This window comes from Phascolarctos cinereus, unplaced genomic scaffold (assembly GCF_003287225.1).
Source record: "Phascolarctos cinereus isolate Bilbo 61053 unplaced genomic scaffold, phaCin_HiC Scaffold_726;HRSCAF=1367, whole genome shotgun sequence".
In the NCBI taxonomy this organism is placed as follows: Eukaryota; Metazoa; Chordata; class Mammalia; order Diprotodontia; family Phascolarctidae; genus Phascolarctos; species Phascolarctos cinereus.
This window is the reverse complement of record NW_027556098.1, coordinates 69,582,642-69,599,353: the sequence shown is the minus strand read 5'-3', so window position 1 is coordinate 69,599,353 and position 16,712 is coordinate 69,582,642. Positions and strand designations below refer to the sequence as shown.

General features: G+C 35.6%; 1 protein-coding gene across 1 annotated transcript in view; it reads right to left on the bottom strand.

Moving 5' to 3' along the window:
* Positions 1 to 16,712, bottom strand: part of DMD (dystrophin) — a 1,828,382-nt gene that overhangs the window by 1,596,041 nt on the left and 215,629 nt on the right.

Sequence of the window (16,712 nt, the reverse complement as noted above, 5' to 3'; positions counted from 1 at the left end):
TCCCTAGTACAAGGCTATGAGTTCAATTGTGTTTTCTTCCTGGGCGTCTAGCACAAGCTATTTCATAATTACACTTCGGAGTGTGTAATGAACACAAATTCAGACCATAAAAATAAGTAACTTTTTCCTACAAACATGAGCCTAAGTTTCCATTCTCACAGTTGTAAAAGAGTAGACTGGTCAAGATAATAGCTGAGATTTCTTCCAGCTCTGGAATCCTACTATTGAATAACTTCAAATTTTAAATATGGTAACATTTTCATCAGTTTTTTTATCCTTGTAATTTTATTTTAAATCAATCCTAAGTCTAATCATCAACTACTCTCAAAACTTTAATGAATTATATAGTTGAGTTTCCAGCTTTCAGGAAGTGATGACCTAATCTTTTTGGACAGATTTTTATCCCAAAAAATCTTAAAGATTTCTAAGAAATAAGATCTTCCAAGCCTTTCAGTAATATATCTATTTTTGAATGATTTTTACTGTCACAGAGTTTGCATAGTATCTAACTCTAATCTTTTCTATTTATTTTAACTATACTTTTTCATCTAAAAGAAGCAGAAAATTAAAATTTTAAGCAGAATGCACATACATGTATATATTACCTATCTTTTATGTAAAATACACATAGATAAGTTACCAAAATGGGTTATCTAACCTGAGAGAAAAACAACTCACAAATCTGAAAACTTCTTTGAAGCTTCATGGTTTACAAAGCACTTTCCTAACAATCCTGTGAGGCAACATAGTGCATTAATATTCTCAAAATCCAGATTTCAAACAAAACAAATTAAAACAAAAAACACAGGTTCATGGAGATTAAATGACCAGTTTGTAGTCATTTAGCTAATGAGCAACTGAGTCAGAACTTGATTCAAGGTTTTATGATTGAGATTGTACAAAGATTGCCAGTTGACTATTCAAAAAATGAAAAAAAAATAATAGAACAGCTGGATTCATAAGATCACTATAAGGTGCTGTGACACTGGTCTCCTACAACCCTTTCTATGTGCATATTTATAATACTATTTATTATGCATGATATATTAGCACTAATAAAAGGCAGAAAGAATGCATCTAGGCAACCATAAGCTTTCAAATAATTCTAAGGCCTCTCAATTCTTGAAAAAAAAAAGAGGCCCAAATTGTGTAACAGCTGTTGGGATTTGGACCCAGTGAGGCTGAGAGGAAACACAACCATTTTTGCAATGATGCTGCTGCTGCCAAGATTAAAACTAATCTTTCAGAGGAAGAAGGTACATTCACCTTGTAGTTTGCCTACTTACCCCTTAAATTCAAACCGACAAGTCCCTGGTACTCTTATAAGCAAGGCAGAGTAAACAAAGCCATGCAAATATGTTAAGCATAATCACAAAGCCAGTGAATGATAACTTCTCTAGAAGAGACCATGGGAAAAATGAATATTTATTTGCTCTCATTTGTTTATGTCAGCTGTGAGAAACACAAAAGGTCAGTGCCACTTGCTATAACATATTTTCACGAATAGAACCAGACCTACATTATCAGCAATGCTGAGAGTCACAGTAGGGAGATATTTCTTATTTAGCTCACATGTCATATTGCAAGGAAAATCCTTCATCTGAGTGCCTTTGTGTGGAGCAATAGGGTTTTCCAAACAAAAATGGAAAACGGATCCACTGCAGGCTACTTAGATAGAGGTGTCATTTTAGTAAGAGTTTCTTAGCATGGGGAAGAGCTCAGGGAGAATCTCACCCAACATGAGGTCTACAAGTCAAAGGGTCAACATTTGAGCATCCAGACTGGGGGAAAAAAAAAGAAATTTCTTAGTTTACTAAGGAGGACTACTTGAATTTATAGCAGCTTCACTTTCTTAGGGGACAAATTAAGTTTTTAGAGTTTTTACTACCACTTGGAACACCTAGCAAATCAACAGCAGCCTCCCAAACCCTTTATGCCCCACCTGGAAATGAGGGAAATGTGCAAGCATTGAGATTATAGGAGTAGCTAAAGGTCATGTTTGATCCATTTCTCTAAGGTTAGTCTTATCAGAATATCTTGTTGGCAGTAAATCTTTAACATAGTGGGGTCCTCCTTCTCCTTTGAGATAGAATCATTAAAGTTCATCCTGTTGTTCAAAATAAGTAGGAGGATAAATGAAGCCTGAGGCATACACACACACACACACACACACACACACACACACACACCCACACACACACACAGAGTTTCAATTTGCTTTTTCTGGGGAGTATTACTTTTCCCCAAACTCACAGTTCTCAAGTTCATCAACCTCCATGAAAGCAACAGTGAGCACTTTAATGAAGTTAGAAAAACCTAGGCAGGGAGATCCTGAGTTTTACTGAAGTCAAAGAATAGAATCATAAGGTGATGTTACATCTCTCAGGCATACTCCCTGGCTTATGGAGTTTGAAACAGAAGAAGGAATGATTTTCTTTTTTCATCTCAAAGTAGGACACAAGGGAAGAGCTGAATCTGTGCCAGAGGCAATGCTATAGACATTGCACATCATGAGAGAAGAAAGTCAAATGCAGAGTATTGTTTTATTGAATCTTACGAGATCACAGCACATTTCGAAACAAAATATTTTTCATATGTTGTGATGCCAAGAAAGAATTACTTAGCTTTTTCTCACTTTCTTTTCAAATTTCAGAATGCTCACACTTAGGATGCAATTGACCAGCCTAATCACCACATGCTACTAATGGAAAAACAAAGGAGCTGAAATCTTTTGCCTGAGGGAATAAGGCAAAGGCAGTGGTAGAACCAGCCATCATGAAAGGAGGAGGATGAAGTCATTTCAAAGAATCCTGTAAGTTTCTCAGCTTCAGTATTTGTTTACTTACAATTTATGTTTATAAATTATTACTGAAAACAATATTTTCTACCTTAAAACAAGAAATTTTAAAATAATACACTCTGTTATAATGACAAAGTGTGACCCCCTAAATTAGGTGAGAATACCCATTCCATCTCTTCTTTGCAGAGATGGTGACAATGGGTATGTAATACAGCATCTACCATAAGACTCAATTTGATTCATTGGTTAGTTTTGCGAACTGTATTTTCCCCCTTCCCCCTCTCTCTTTTTAAAAATTATCTGTTATTAAGGCCTGTATCACTAGGTAGGATAGAAGAGAGATATACATTTGGAAATAAAAGTGTAATGGGAAATTTTTTGAATGGGATGTCCCAGTTAAGACTTCTCAGTGCAATTAAGGTAGTGAGTTCAGAAGGTAGGATAGAGTTAAGAATAGATTACTGTAAGATCTTCTCTTTTTAGTGCCAGATATTAGCAGTTAAAATTTGTCTAGTTGTTACCCCTTGACTGCCTTCTGATCTTATCCAGATGTACCTTTTGTCCCAAGCCCGGGAAAACACTTAAATGTTCAAGTCCCCTTATCTCCCTTTGACAGGGTCTTATTCAGATGTCTTTCTGTTCCCAGTATTATCTGTTCAGTCCCTGAGAGCTTCCAAAACAATTGTAAATTATCTTCCAAACTACACATTTTTTTAATTGCTTCTTTGACATTATCTCAACAAACTAAGAACTCTAGAGATGTATACTATGTCCTCTGTCCTATGTTAGAATCTGGCGTGTGAGATTGTGAGCTGAGTTAACGGACAGCTGTGAGGGAGGGGGAATTGAACCTTCAGGGTTATATAAACTGACTTCTACTTCTGTAGGTTGTCTCCCTTCATCAGAGCCCACTGATGTGGGGACACCCAAATCTCGAGAACTGAATAATAATAATAATAATAATAATAATAATAATAATCAATAATAAATTAACTTTCTGTTTGTCCTTGGATGCCTCTGTGTTTTGTTTTATTTTTAATTTGAGTGGCGTTCCACACATTTTGATCCTTGATGTCCATTAACTCTTATTATTTGGGAAGGTCAGGGCCATTTCTCCTAGTTAGATTATTGAGCTGGTTGAAACCATTCCCATGGGATATCTATGAGATGTGAAAATTTACTAATGGCCTTAAAAATTTCTCCAACAAGAAGCCCAAGGAAGAATCTCAACTGTCTCAATTCCTTAGAAATATGTAAACTCCTCCTTTAATCAAACTAATGTGAATAATCCTCTAAAGATAGTTTAACCTATAACCTGTCTTAGTTTACCTGTAGAGTCTAAGTAGGTTAAATGTCCCTTAGGGGATATATGAGATTATAACTCTTCAGCTAGGTTTGTTTAACTTTTATGACATTGAAGGAAGCACAGGAGTATTAATTTGTCTTTTCTTTAACTTTTATTTCCTAAGAGAAATGTACAAGATTACAACATGTAAAATAATTATTTTTCTATCACTTTGCTATAATTTTGTCTATAAAAGGCCTCAGGATCTTAATTTCATTCATTAATTTTCATTCATGTTAATTTGTTTTGTTTTGGTTTTTTGTTTTGGTCTAAGATCTAAACTTGTGCTAAGTGTTTTGGCAGCAGTCACCTACCACACGAACTCAGAATGATATATTATTCCCATTAAAAAGGGATACAAGAAAAGTGAAATAATGAAAATTATTTTAAGTCATTTCTATTTCACTTGACCATATATAACCCAAGGTAGAAAAAAACAGGGAATCTTTTATGACCAACTAGTCTGATGAGTCTTTTGGGAGTAACTTTATTTCATTTTTAGTTGTGTTTATATGATCATAGACTATCATTTACCTCTGAAGCCTTGCAAACTACTTCTGAAATGAGATAAATTCAAAAGAAAAAGATTCTGGAAGAAATCAGGTCCCTGTTACTATGTGAAGTAATGGAATTAAACAATCCTCTGCTCTCTGATACATCAATTTTAGTTCTGTGTAGGTACCATACTCAAGAAAGCCATTCTTAATGGCTTTTTAATCTGCCAGAATGGACTTTAAGTTGGGTTAGAATTGCTTCTCAAATGCTAGCTTCACATTAGACAAGCCCTCAGGTCTCCAGATCCCAGGCTGATGTGTGTTCAGAGAAGGAGATATCCCTGCTGCAGGTTCATTCTGGGATTAAACAGCCTTCCATACCAGTGGTTGAGGTAAACCTACCAGGGCAAACTATTTCCCTTCCCCAAAAGTGTCTGTGAGCAAACATCCAGGTAGAAAGTTTAGGGAATGGAAACCTGCTTAGATATGCATTGACTAGAAGCCATAAGGAGAAAGAATTACACAGAGTTAGAATGGGTTCAGGGGCTGAGGAGGCAATCCTAGACACATACTTGGCCCTTCTATTATTTTTTTAACTTTGTCGTTATCCAGGATAACTTGCCAGCTATACAAAGAGAGATTGATTAAGCCCCTACTTTCATTCCTGAAACAGAAACTTGGATCCAAAACTATTCTGGGATAGAGAATGAAAAATGGATGAGCAGGACATGTGACTCACTCAGAAATATGACCAATATTGATACCTTAATATTCTATTCTGTCCCCAAAAAAAGTTTACTATTTGAAGGCTGTTCTTTGCCTTTTATTTGTTAGTGTGGTGATTTTGAATAAAAACCCAGGCTTGAGTAATCTTCAGAAGTTTTCAGTTCTTGGATTTGGTTGGGGACAAATGAGTCATGAGGGTAAATGACACCCACAATTCAAAACTGAATCTCAAGAGGTTCACAGAAGGGAGACCAAATAGCTATACACATATTTTAAAGTATAGATTCACAGAGTTTCAAGACAAAATATTCACAAGGATTATGTTTTGAAGGATCATTATGACTGCTTGATTAGTTAGGATAAATTTTACTTTAGTGATCATGCTAAAAATGTTGTGAGCCTCTAATTTTGAGAGACATATTTTTCTCTCTCCTGATTCAGTTTCTTATATTATTGATTTTTATGAGTTTATAAAATGCTAATGAATAAATCCAGGATGACTCTGTTGTTGTCACTTCCATCATTTGTGGACTATTATTTAATGTTCCATGGCAGCATAATAAACTTTGCTCTCTCCAGGTCCCACCCAGCCAGTCAACTGGGATATGAGGAAACAAAGAATTGAAAACCTAAGGGGCATAACAAAAAATGACTGCCTATCTTCTGATGTTGAGCGTGGAAGCAGGAGGTTCTGTTGAGCCTGATGTTTTTATTGTTACCTGTTGTTCTGACTCACAGATTCTAAATTCCTTGAGGCCTCTATCTGGTCTTAGTGCTTAATGCCTTGTAAAGCAATGAATGCATTAAAGTAGCCTACAATTGTACAGAATTATAATACTTCAATAGAAGTTAACTACAATGTGCTTTTCTCCCAGTTACCTTCCTAAAACATATCCCAGCTTCTGAAACTCCTTTACTGCAGCACAGCTCTTAGCAAAGCTAGGAATCTTTGAGGTCTAGGGAGGTGAGACTCACCCATCAGCCTCCCATTTGCTGCTTCCAAGTCAAATTGGAACCCCAATTGGGGTTCCCAGTATATCCCAATTGGAACCCCAATACGTCAACTCTGAGGAAGCTGAGTGGATAAATGGTCACTTTTAGTCCCAAGTTTGGTGATGGGAAAGTGAATTACCACAGGAAAAAATGTGTAGTGTTTCTGTAACTCTTGATTCACATTTTTTTTAAGATTTTCTACTTCTATCCTTTTTTGCACCGTATAAGAACTCAGTTTGTTTCCATTTTACCTCTTAAAACCAGTATATTAATATAACTATCCCCTTCTCATCTTAATGGAAGGGAGCTATGTTAAAGCCATGGATAATTCTTTCAATCCTGAAGATACAATGCAATATAAGAGGCAAAGAATAAAGGAGAAGCATGCTGATAACATCTTTGTAGTTATCAAACTCACACCCCAGTGCAGCAAATTAGATTAAAATATAATTAGTAAATATTTAACAAAATAAATAAAAGTGCAACAGATGATGTTAGCATGGGGTTTTCTAATCAATATGTGGCCTGATGTGATCCATTTGTGCTTTACACCCCTATCTTGGAGGACACAGGGGGCTGGCTGTTGTTGCAATCACTAAGATAGTCCAGGAATGCCTAGCCTTACTGTACCTACTGTTACTACCTGTCTACATATACAAAGCAGGGTGCTCAAAATCAGGGTAGGTACAATCACCACTTGTCTGAAGATCAATATTTACATACCTATTGCAAGGAAATGATGACGTCTATCAGATTCTAAAACATTATTTCTTTTTTTTTCCTATCTAGATCTTAACCTCTTTCTGCTCTAATCCCCTGAGCTTTCCTGGAACCTAGTTCTGCTTCTGACTGGTCTGGATCCCACCTCACCAAATGGAACTCTAGATCTTATTTCTTCCTGCTTATATGGCCTGACACCCCAAACACTGACCTTGGCTTCACCTGATAAATACACAAAACCATTTTCTCTATTATTAATTGGATCTCTTAATTGGGACCTTTGCCTATAAGATGTGAAATGCTATATCTTGAATCCCACCTACCTATACTGACTTCTTTGTTTAACTAACACATTGAAAAAAAACATAAGTAACTAGGCACTGCAAATAAGTTTTATCATTTTTTTAAAATCCAATTTTACCCCTGGGTAAATAAAAATAAATTGTATGTTAAGATTCATTAAGCCAACGATCACATTAATTCTCCTTTATGCATGCATTTCATAGACAAAAAGGCTACTATTCCCAAAGGAGAAAACAGATTTGACAAAATACCATGTATAGAATAAAAAAACAACAAAACAAAACAAAACAAAAGTAAAGTATCAAAAATTTTTGGCATTCATTCTACTAGATCTCATGAAGAAATGAACTTTGAATTGGAGACTGATAATTCATAGTTAATATTATGTTTATAGTTACCCAGAGGTCCCCAAGTTTTTATAACTGGGCCCTTTCCTTACTTTCTTTTTTTCTTTGCATTTCCCTTCCCTCCATACACTCCATTATCATTCCTTTACGTTGATTTTGTCATATTTAGTATGTTCCCTCTCTTCAGTTCCACTTCTTAGTTTCCCTTCAAGATTCAGTTCACTTCCACCTTCTGCCTTTTCTGGCTCCAACCTCCTTTTGTAACTTAGTACCTTTCCCTCTGAGATCACCTTCTATTCTCATATTCTCTCCATCTCCCTCTCTCTCTCTCTCTCTCTCTCTCTCTCTCTCTCTCTCTCTCTCTCTCTCACACACACACACACACACACACACAGTGTGTCAAGTTATTTACATGTTGACACCCCCATTAGAATATGAACTCCTTAAGGGAAGGGATTGTTTTTGTCATTTTTTGTATCTCCAGTCCTAAGCCCAGAGGTTGGCACAAAATAGGCATTTAATAAATGATTTTAAACTGACAGTCTGATAGAATGTTATCAGGCTACTCTTCCTTGTACAATGGAAGCTGATCAGCAAATTCCCCTACCTCTTTATGAGCTGTTCGTTTATTGAGTTGACTTCTCTTCCTATCAGGAGTGGATATGCCCATTATCACCTTGCAACAAAGACAACTCCAAATGAGTTCTCACAGCAGGAAACTTGTCACAAGTTGTTTCTTCTTGATAAGTATTTGAAGGGATGTTTTATTAAAAAGCAATTACAAATGTTCTACTTGGCTCCAGGTGGCAGAACTTGGAGCAATTGGTATAAATTGCAAAAAGGATAATTTAATCTGGATATTGGGGAAAACTTCCTAGCAATTAGGGTTGGTCAAAAGCAGAAGTGATATGTTCTTGTCATCAGTGGTTTTTTTTTTTCATTAGTGGTATTTTAACAGAATCTGGATAACCACTACTGTGGGAAGTTATTGGCATTTTAAGAGTCTGGATAACCACTAGTGTGGGAAGTTATGGTAGGGATTCCTTTTTGTTATAGATTAGACTAAATGATCTGTGAGGCCCATTCTATCTTTAAAAATTATGTAATCCTGTAATGATATGATAATATCAACTATGTGGCCTCCCAGCTCAAGGAGTTTAAGGGATTGAAGCACGAGGCAGCAAAAGATTATCCCTCACTATTATAGCAAGTTATCTGGAAAGTACAGAACTAATGGAAAAGGGACTGGCCTCTAGTTAAAAAAAAAAAAAAGTATATTGACTGTACTTCCTGGGTGGATGGGGTGAATCCAAACCATAAGTTGGCATTATGACTCTAAAACGCAGTTTTTTAGCCTGTGAGAAGGAGAATAATTCACATGGAGTATCAGGGTATCACACTTGCAACTCATTTCCCTTCTAAGGGGAACTTATGTGCTAACATGAATCATCATGTGTTTTCTTTATCTAAGTGTTCCTTAAATTCTTTTGCATAGTGTATATTTTCTTGATGAGAAATAAAGAATCTCTTCTACCTGATACCCATTTGTTTCCCTGAATACTTATAAAGAGCTTGGAATCTGGTTAAACACATTTGTACATGCCCAGAAATGAGCTATGCTTAAAAATTTCCCAGAATAAATTCTATGTAGTAATATAAAACAAAACAAAGGAGAAATTAACTCTTTTGGGTCAGTGCTCAGATCAGATCTGGTCTATGTCTGGACCACAGGTTACATCTGAAAACCAGATAGACATGGATAATCATTTTCAATTCAATCAATTTCAATTCATTCCCCCAACAATATGAACCTTCTGAAATCCAGTTACTCCACAAAGTTCAGCCTATGGATTGATGGTTTAAAACAATTTTTCTGTAATGTTAAGGTGTTGGAATAGCTGGTTTTTAAAGTCAATGACTTCAATATTATTCTTCAAATCTGGTTATACCTTATAATCCTGTGTTTTCCTGGTATAGCTTATGAATCATTGGTCAATGGAAACAGATAAAAAATATTTTTTCTTACTTTCATAATATGAGCAGATAAATTTAGCTTTAAAAATAGTCACAGAGCCATATGAATTATTGTTTTGGGTTTTGGCCATCCACTTTCCAGCACATTTCATTCTTGAGCGAGGTTTACAACTATTTTTTCCTAAGGGATTCATTCTATTTGCCATCATTTGCTCTCAGCATTTTTCATTTCATATCCCTTACTTCATTTCTCCTAAGTACTTATTTTAAGTACTCTTATAGTTCTTGTGGACAGGGACTTTTTTTTCTCTGAAATTTTACTTGGACTTGTGGAGTTACTTTTTTTTTCTCTTTTGGGTTTACCTCTTGGGTATCTCTCAGTCCAAGGTATTTCTTCATTGTGTTAGAAATTTCCTCCTTTTTACTCATATAGTTTCAGGGTTTGGGGCCCATATTTGGGTCAAACTCTGATCTCCTTGTGGATGGGGTGGAGGTTCTACTTAGTTTTGAGTAGGTGGTAAAGACTAGGCTCTGTTTTTTGAAGTGTCTGGCCTATCCTCCTACTGTGGCTCAGGGAAAGACTGTCTAGACCCTGGGTTGGGCTAGACCTGTCTAGATACTATTTGATGCCTAGCTCCGCCTGTTTCTGTGGCTCTGTGCTGCCCTTCATCACGTAGTGCTTACCTGACCCCCAGAACTGTTCTGAAAACAGCAGCACAGAAAAGCCTGAAGCTTGGGACAGGACCTCCCCATCCACAGGTTAGAAGAGCCCAGGGGAGAAGAAATAGATTGGAAAAATGTGCAAACAACAAATAATAATACTAATTTGACCTTAAAAAGCTACTATGGTGGCAGAGAAGAATGAGACATTGACTCCGGAGAAGACAACAACGTGAAAACAGCCATGAAGTTTCAAAGAAAAAGGCTAATTAGATCCAAGCACAATTCCTAGAAGCATTAAAGAAAAAAAAATAGGAGTGGTAGAGGAAAAATGGGGAGGGGGAAGAAAGTGATGGAAGAAAAACCATGAAAAATGAGTCAACAGCTTGGTAAAGGAGACCCCAAAAATACTGAAGAAAATAACACCTTAAAAAACAGATTAGACCAAATGGCCCAATGTCATACAGCCACGACATATCAGAGGAAGAATTTCAACTCAGGTTTTGCTGTCTTGGGGAGTGATCCTCTAGCCATTACGCCTCACTTCCTCTTGGAAATGTTATGTTGTCATCACATATATTAGAAACATGATGCATAATGGCTTATAATGTAAAACATACCACTATAGCAACACGTTAGAAAACTGTACTTCCAGTTTCTAGAATGTGGGGCTTACACCTCAATAAATGGTAAAAAAAAAAAACGTTGTTAGTTACATAGACCATTTAAAACTAAATTTTAAAAATTTATTGTTCTTTTCTGTTAAAGTTGGGGCTGCTCCTCTGTTAGTCCAAGTTCAAAAAAATAAGACAGTCATATGTCATTCAATAGCTAACAGGAGTTTTTCTTATCTATTATCATAGAAAGTATATTCAATAAGGATCCTGAATCACTTAGATTGGGTAGATTTAGCACCTGTCACTGTCTCCATGTGGAATACGTTTATGTTAGCAGGGCAAGGAGTTGGGACTTGGGACATCCGAGAAGCCTAAGGATCTCCAAATCCCCCTGGGGGGCCTCTTTATGCCCTTCCACCAGAAAGGCAAATCAACATGGCCAGAGACCATTAGGAAGTTGTTCCTTCTGTCAATCAAGTCCCAAGGAAAATGTTGTTGCCTTTCACTGGAAAACAAAACAAAACAAACAAAAACAAAACTAGGTCTAATCCCTGTTGCAATGGGAAGGGGAAATCCTGGTAGGTAGCATGCTATCACCCTTTCAGAGACCCTAATTAAACAAATTTGACCCTTTTGCAACAACAACAACAACAAACCAAACCAAACAAACAAATCCTAGAAGATATACTATGTAGCTACTTTAATTACATGGAGAACACCATCAGTTACCATTAACCCTGACCCTGATACTTAGTGGTAAACCACAGTCTAAAGGTGTTATGCAGTAACTTCCAATACAGGCAAACCAGATGTTCTTTATTTTGTTTTTCCAAGCCTTTCAAGCAGTGTGCTGAATGCTTCTGGAAGACTGGAGTGGTATAAGAAATTGCTGCCAAACTGAAAGACTGGTCAGTGTGTTGGGGCTGGCATGTAATCCATGTGAGAAAAAAATAGTCACACAGAAGTTAGCAGACCATGAATTTTGTCAGTTGGTTTCCTGGAAACTGTTAGAGTCTCTACATCAAAATCTGCAGTGTTCCCATTCACACTCCATACTTATGTGTGATTTGCTCCCATGTAATTTCCTGGCACCATTTCTGTCCTTTGCCTTGGTCAAAATATTTACAACAGTTTTAAAGACTACCGCCAGTTTTCCCCCTCACCTTTCATAAATTTGCCTATTAGGCAAGTAGAAGGTAAAGAACTGGGAAGAAACAGCTGAACATTTCCCATTATTTTACCCCAAAGCATGAGTATCTTGATAATGGATTTTCCCTTCCTCCCAATATCTTTTTTTCTATCAACATCAGCCCTAATTATTTTACTTTTTTTTATATTTATGTGCTCATATAGTCAATGACAAGTTTAAAGTAATAAGAGGACATTTCAATTAGATTAACTAGACTATTACATATTTTCTTACTGTTTCTACAGTAAGTAATCTCTGATATTTCCAGATGAAATTAGAGAAAAGCTGTTTCCTATGTTCTGTCTTCTATCTACATAGTCATCTATCCAAAATGCTATGCAAAAATATCTGATAATGATTTACCAAATATGTTATCTCAAATATTTAGCACCACTGTTTTGTATTTCTAGGTCTATTCAGTTAGTTTTAGATATGAGGAAATATAAATATAATGGCTGAAGATGTTTAATTTCTATTTTTCTCATTTATGTTTTTTTTTCCATCATCTATAAATTAGTTTCTACTTCAAAGTTGTTTGATAGTAAGGCTTTTTAATGGATAGTTCTTTTGGCTGAATTTAATTTCTGATTATACATATCAATGAGAAGAAAGAAAATTGAGCACAAGATCCCAGGGTACAATATGAGGTATATGTCACAGTGTAAATAATATATGGGCTTCCTATAAAACAGATTCTTGTGAGTTAAGTTGCTGTTTAATCTATCCATTGATAATAAGCATTTATTTCATACCTACTATGTGCTAGTAGTTGTTAATTGATCTCTTAGCTGTCCAGGAAAATGGTAATTTGGTGAAACAAGGTAGAAGCTTAGATAATGTGGAAAAATAATAAAGGGCCCTTCTTCAGCTTCTCTGGAAATAAAAGAAACAGTATTTCTCAATTTCCACAACCCTTTTTAGACTTGTTCACTTAGAATGGCAGGTAATGGGCTAACTGTGGTGGGGAAGGGAGGAGAAAAGCCTTTCTTAGAGAAATGGATTAAGGTTAAAACTAAACTTTAACTGATTACCTCAAGTCTTGTGAAGAACCTTGACCTCTCTACCTTTGGGAAGTGACTGTGTATCAAAGGGCAGATACCTCTTTTTCCCTCCCCTGAAGAAATTGGCCCTGTGACCCACCTTTCTCCATTCAGAAAAGATGAGATATTGATTGCTAACAAGAGACCCTTGCAATCGTCCAGGGCAATGGTCAAAGAATGAACTGAGTAATGATTTTTGTTCCAGAATATTAACTCAAAACTGTATTTTAACATATTATGACATTTTTCTTGTTCAAGAATTCTTTGGCAATAATAATGATAGCTAACATTTATTTGGTGATTACTGTGTACCAAATACTACACTAAGCACTTTACAATTATTGCTTCATTTAATCCTCACAACAAACCTGGGAGGTTGGTGTTATTATTCTATTTTTATTATTGTTGCTGTTATTATTCCATTCTACAGATGAAGAAACTGAGACAAACAAAAATTGAGTGACCTGCCCAGCGTTACACAACTACTAAATGCATGAGACTGGATTTGAACTCAGGTCTTCCTGACTCCAGGTCCTATGCTCTGTATACCCCCCTATAAAGGTTACCTCCAGTTGTGTTTGGGGAGAGAAATATTCAAAGACATGGATGAATTATGCAAGCTTGGAAATATCTCCAAGTTAGAAATGGCTTGGATATTAGATGAATATTAATTAAATCAAATTGTTTCGGGCACATTTGTGCCTAAAATGAAAAGCAAGTTACTTTTTTTTCCTTCAACGTTAGCATGCTATGATCACGAAGGAAAACACTCTTTTTGCACAGAAAAGCTGGATGAGACTAACTACCATCTTGGTGACCTTTATAACTTTCTCTTACAGTATGTGATTCTTGACTAATGATTCCCTGGCTCCAGACTGCAAGTTACAAAGGTCGCTCTCTCCTGTCCAGCCCTTTGTTTTATTTTTCTAATGTCCTCAGGTTTTTATCAGAATGGCTTTTTGCTCATTTTCTGAAGTTAACTTGGTTCACACTCAATCTCTCCAATGGTTCCAGAATGAGACACTGGTAAATTTTCCTTTTTATGGTATAGTTCTATCCTTTCCCTTAGAAATAGGCATAGAATAATAGATTTAGAGCATGAAAGGATATTAGAGACCATCAAGTCCAATTTCGTCAATTTTAATAAGGAAAATAAAGCACAGGGCATTTAGTTGACAAAGCTACTAAGTGTCTAAGGAGGGATTCTCATTTTCCTGATATGTTGTGGTAAGTTCTTTCATATATCAGTCTTCTTTCTCCCTACTAGATCTTTCCTTTTGTTCGAATCATTCTAAGAATATCTTCTATTTTTTCTGCATCTTAATCATTCTCGAACTTAACTATTCCATAAGTTCCTTCATCTTCAAACAGGGAAATCAGTCTGCCTTTGTTTTAAATGTTATTGATGATTTCTTCAAACAGGAAAAAAAAAAGGACTTGGTTCATAACTTTCAGGTTCCTACCTCAGGTACTTTATATTTTAGCAAGTTTATTGAGCCAGGAGACTTGTTTTCTTTCCTTTATCTTCCATTAATTCTACTGGTTTATTCTTCAGTCTGAATGCTAAAAGAATGTTGTCATTTTTCCTATATCCAACTGTGAGATTAAGGAAATAATATCAAATATAGCTTTAATCTTAACTATTTTAATATGTCCTTTCTGATTTAGTGGGTTCTTGTGTATGCTGTGATCCTTCTATATTTAAATATATATCTTTATTTTTTTTAAAAAAATAAGACCTGCTATTTCATCAGTGTAGGGAACTCTTAATGAGGAATTTATACCAATGTAGATAAGCACTTTCTCTGGTACTTATATGTATAGGGTGTTCAGGTAATTGAGAGTTTAGGTGAATGGTCTAGAGTCATGTATGTAGTCAGTATGTGTCAGATGGAGACTTGAACCCAGATCTTCTTGACTCCTAGGCCAGCTCTCTGTAACTATATCATGCTGTCTGTCATACACACATACAATTGGATACGAAGTGTTTGGAGGGAAGAACAATAGGATTAGAGGCACAGGGAAAAGCCATCTATGAAAGGGGGTGCTTAGGCAGAATCTTCAAAGAAATTTGTGATTCAAAGAGGAAAGTGTGAGAAAGGAGTATATTTTAAGCATGGGGATCAACCAGGGCAGATTCATAGATATGGGAAGAAGATGTTTATTGATCACATGTTCTGCCTCTGAATTCCCTGGCTGAACCTGGAAATTGCTAATAACCCATAATTTCCAAAATTAGAATTAAGAAACTTTTTAAAAATTTGATACTGTGCTGGCTAGAACAAAGCAGCATAGCATTTCATTTTTCATACTTTCAGGGAAAATAAAACATTGGAAAAATAATCCTTCAATGGCTCCAGATATATAAATACTATCATTTCAATGCAACTATAAATATACACATATCTGTAATACACTATCCATACTATATACATATACACACATTCAAGCTTTGTAAACATATGAATGAAACTCAGAGTTGTAACAGAAGGTATCATGCTGTGCCCTCACCCCCTCACCAACTTAATCATTTAGAGACTGAAGAGACATAGCTTTGTGGGAGATTATTAGCCTGAGGCATTTAACTAAGAAAATGACATTTCACCAGAATAAACAAAACACGGTAACATTCATACACACATACACACACACACACACACACACACTCAAATTTGGTTATGTCTCAGGAAACAAAATACTTAAAATAACTTGAAGTTTATAAAAGCCATTTAAACCTAATTTGATGGGATTCTTAGCTATATTAATTTATGTTTATTTTCTTTTTGCTTTTTTTTGGGGGGGAGGGGGAGGCAATCAGAGTTAAGTGACTTGCCCAGGGACACACAGCTAGTAGTGTTAAGTGTTTGAGGCTGCATTTGAACTCAGGTCTTCCTGACTCCAAAGCAGGAGCTCTGTCTACTGTTCCAGCTAGCTGCCTCTAATAATGTTTATAAATAGGCAAAAAAAAAAAGTTTCACTTTCAATGAAACATTTAATTTACAGAATGTGTTAACTTTTAGAAAAAACACTATTTTATCTACACAGAGATTACTTATTGTAAATATGTTTTAACTACTTGGACTATATATAAAATGAAATCATTTTTTAGGTAGTTGATAAGAAAAATGACTACTCAGCCTTTCTCAACAGACATATGCCACCTCGTATTGTTAATTATTTCTACCATATTATGATAGTAAAATATGTAGTTTTATAGAGATGATGCTATATATGACAAAAATGTAAATATTATAGTGACTTTTGTGATGTCATGGAGTAGTTTGGTTATAACATTATCAATGTGATTCAAAATATATCTTCACATAATGATTATGGGTTATTTTTTCAAGGATAGGATTTAAGCCAAAATACACTCAAATGTGTATAACCATATGCAAAAAATATAAGGGTTATTGTATTGATTGTTTTCAAGGACAAAGGCCACATAATTTTGCAAATGTCCACCATACCTAATATTTATAACAATTATGTTCCATTGCTTGT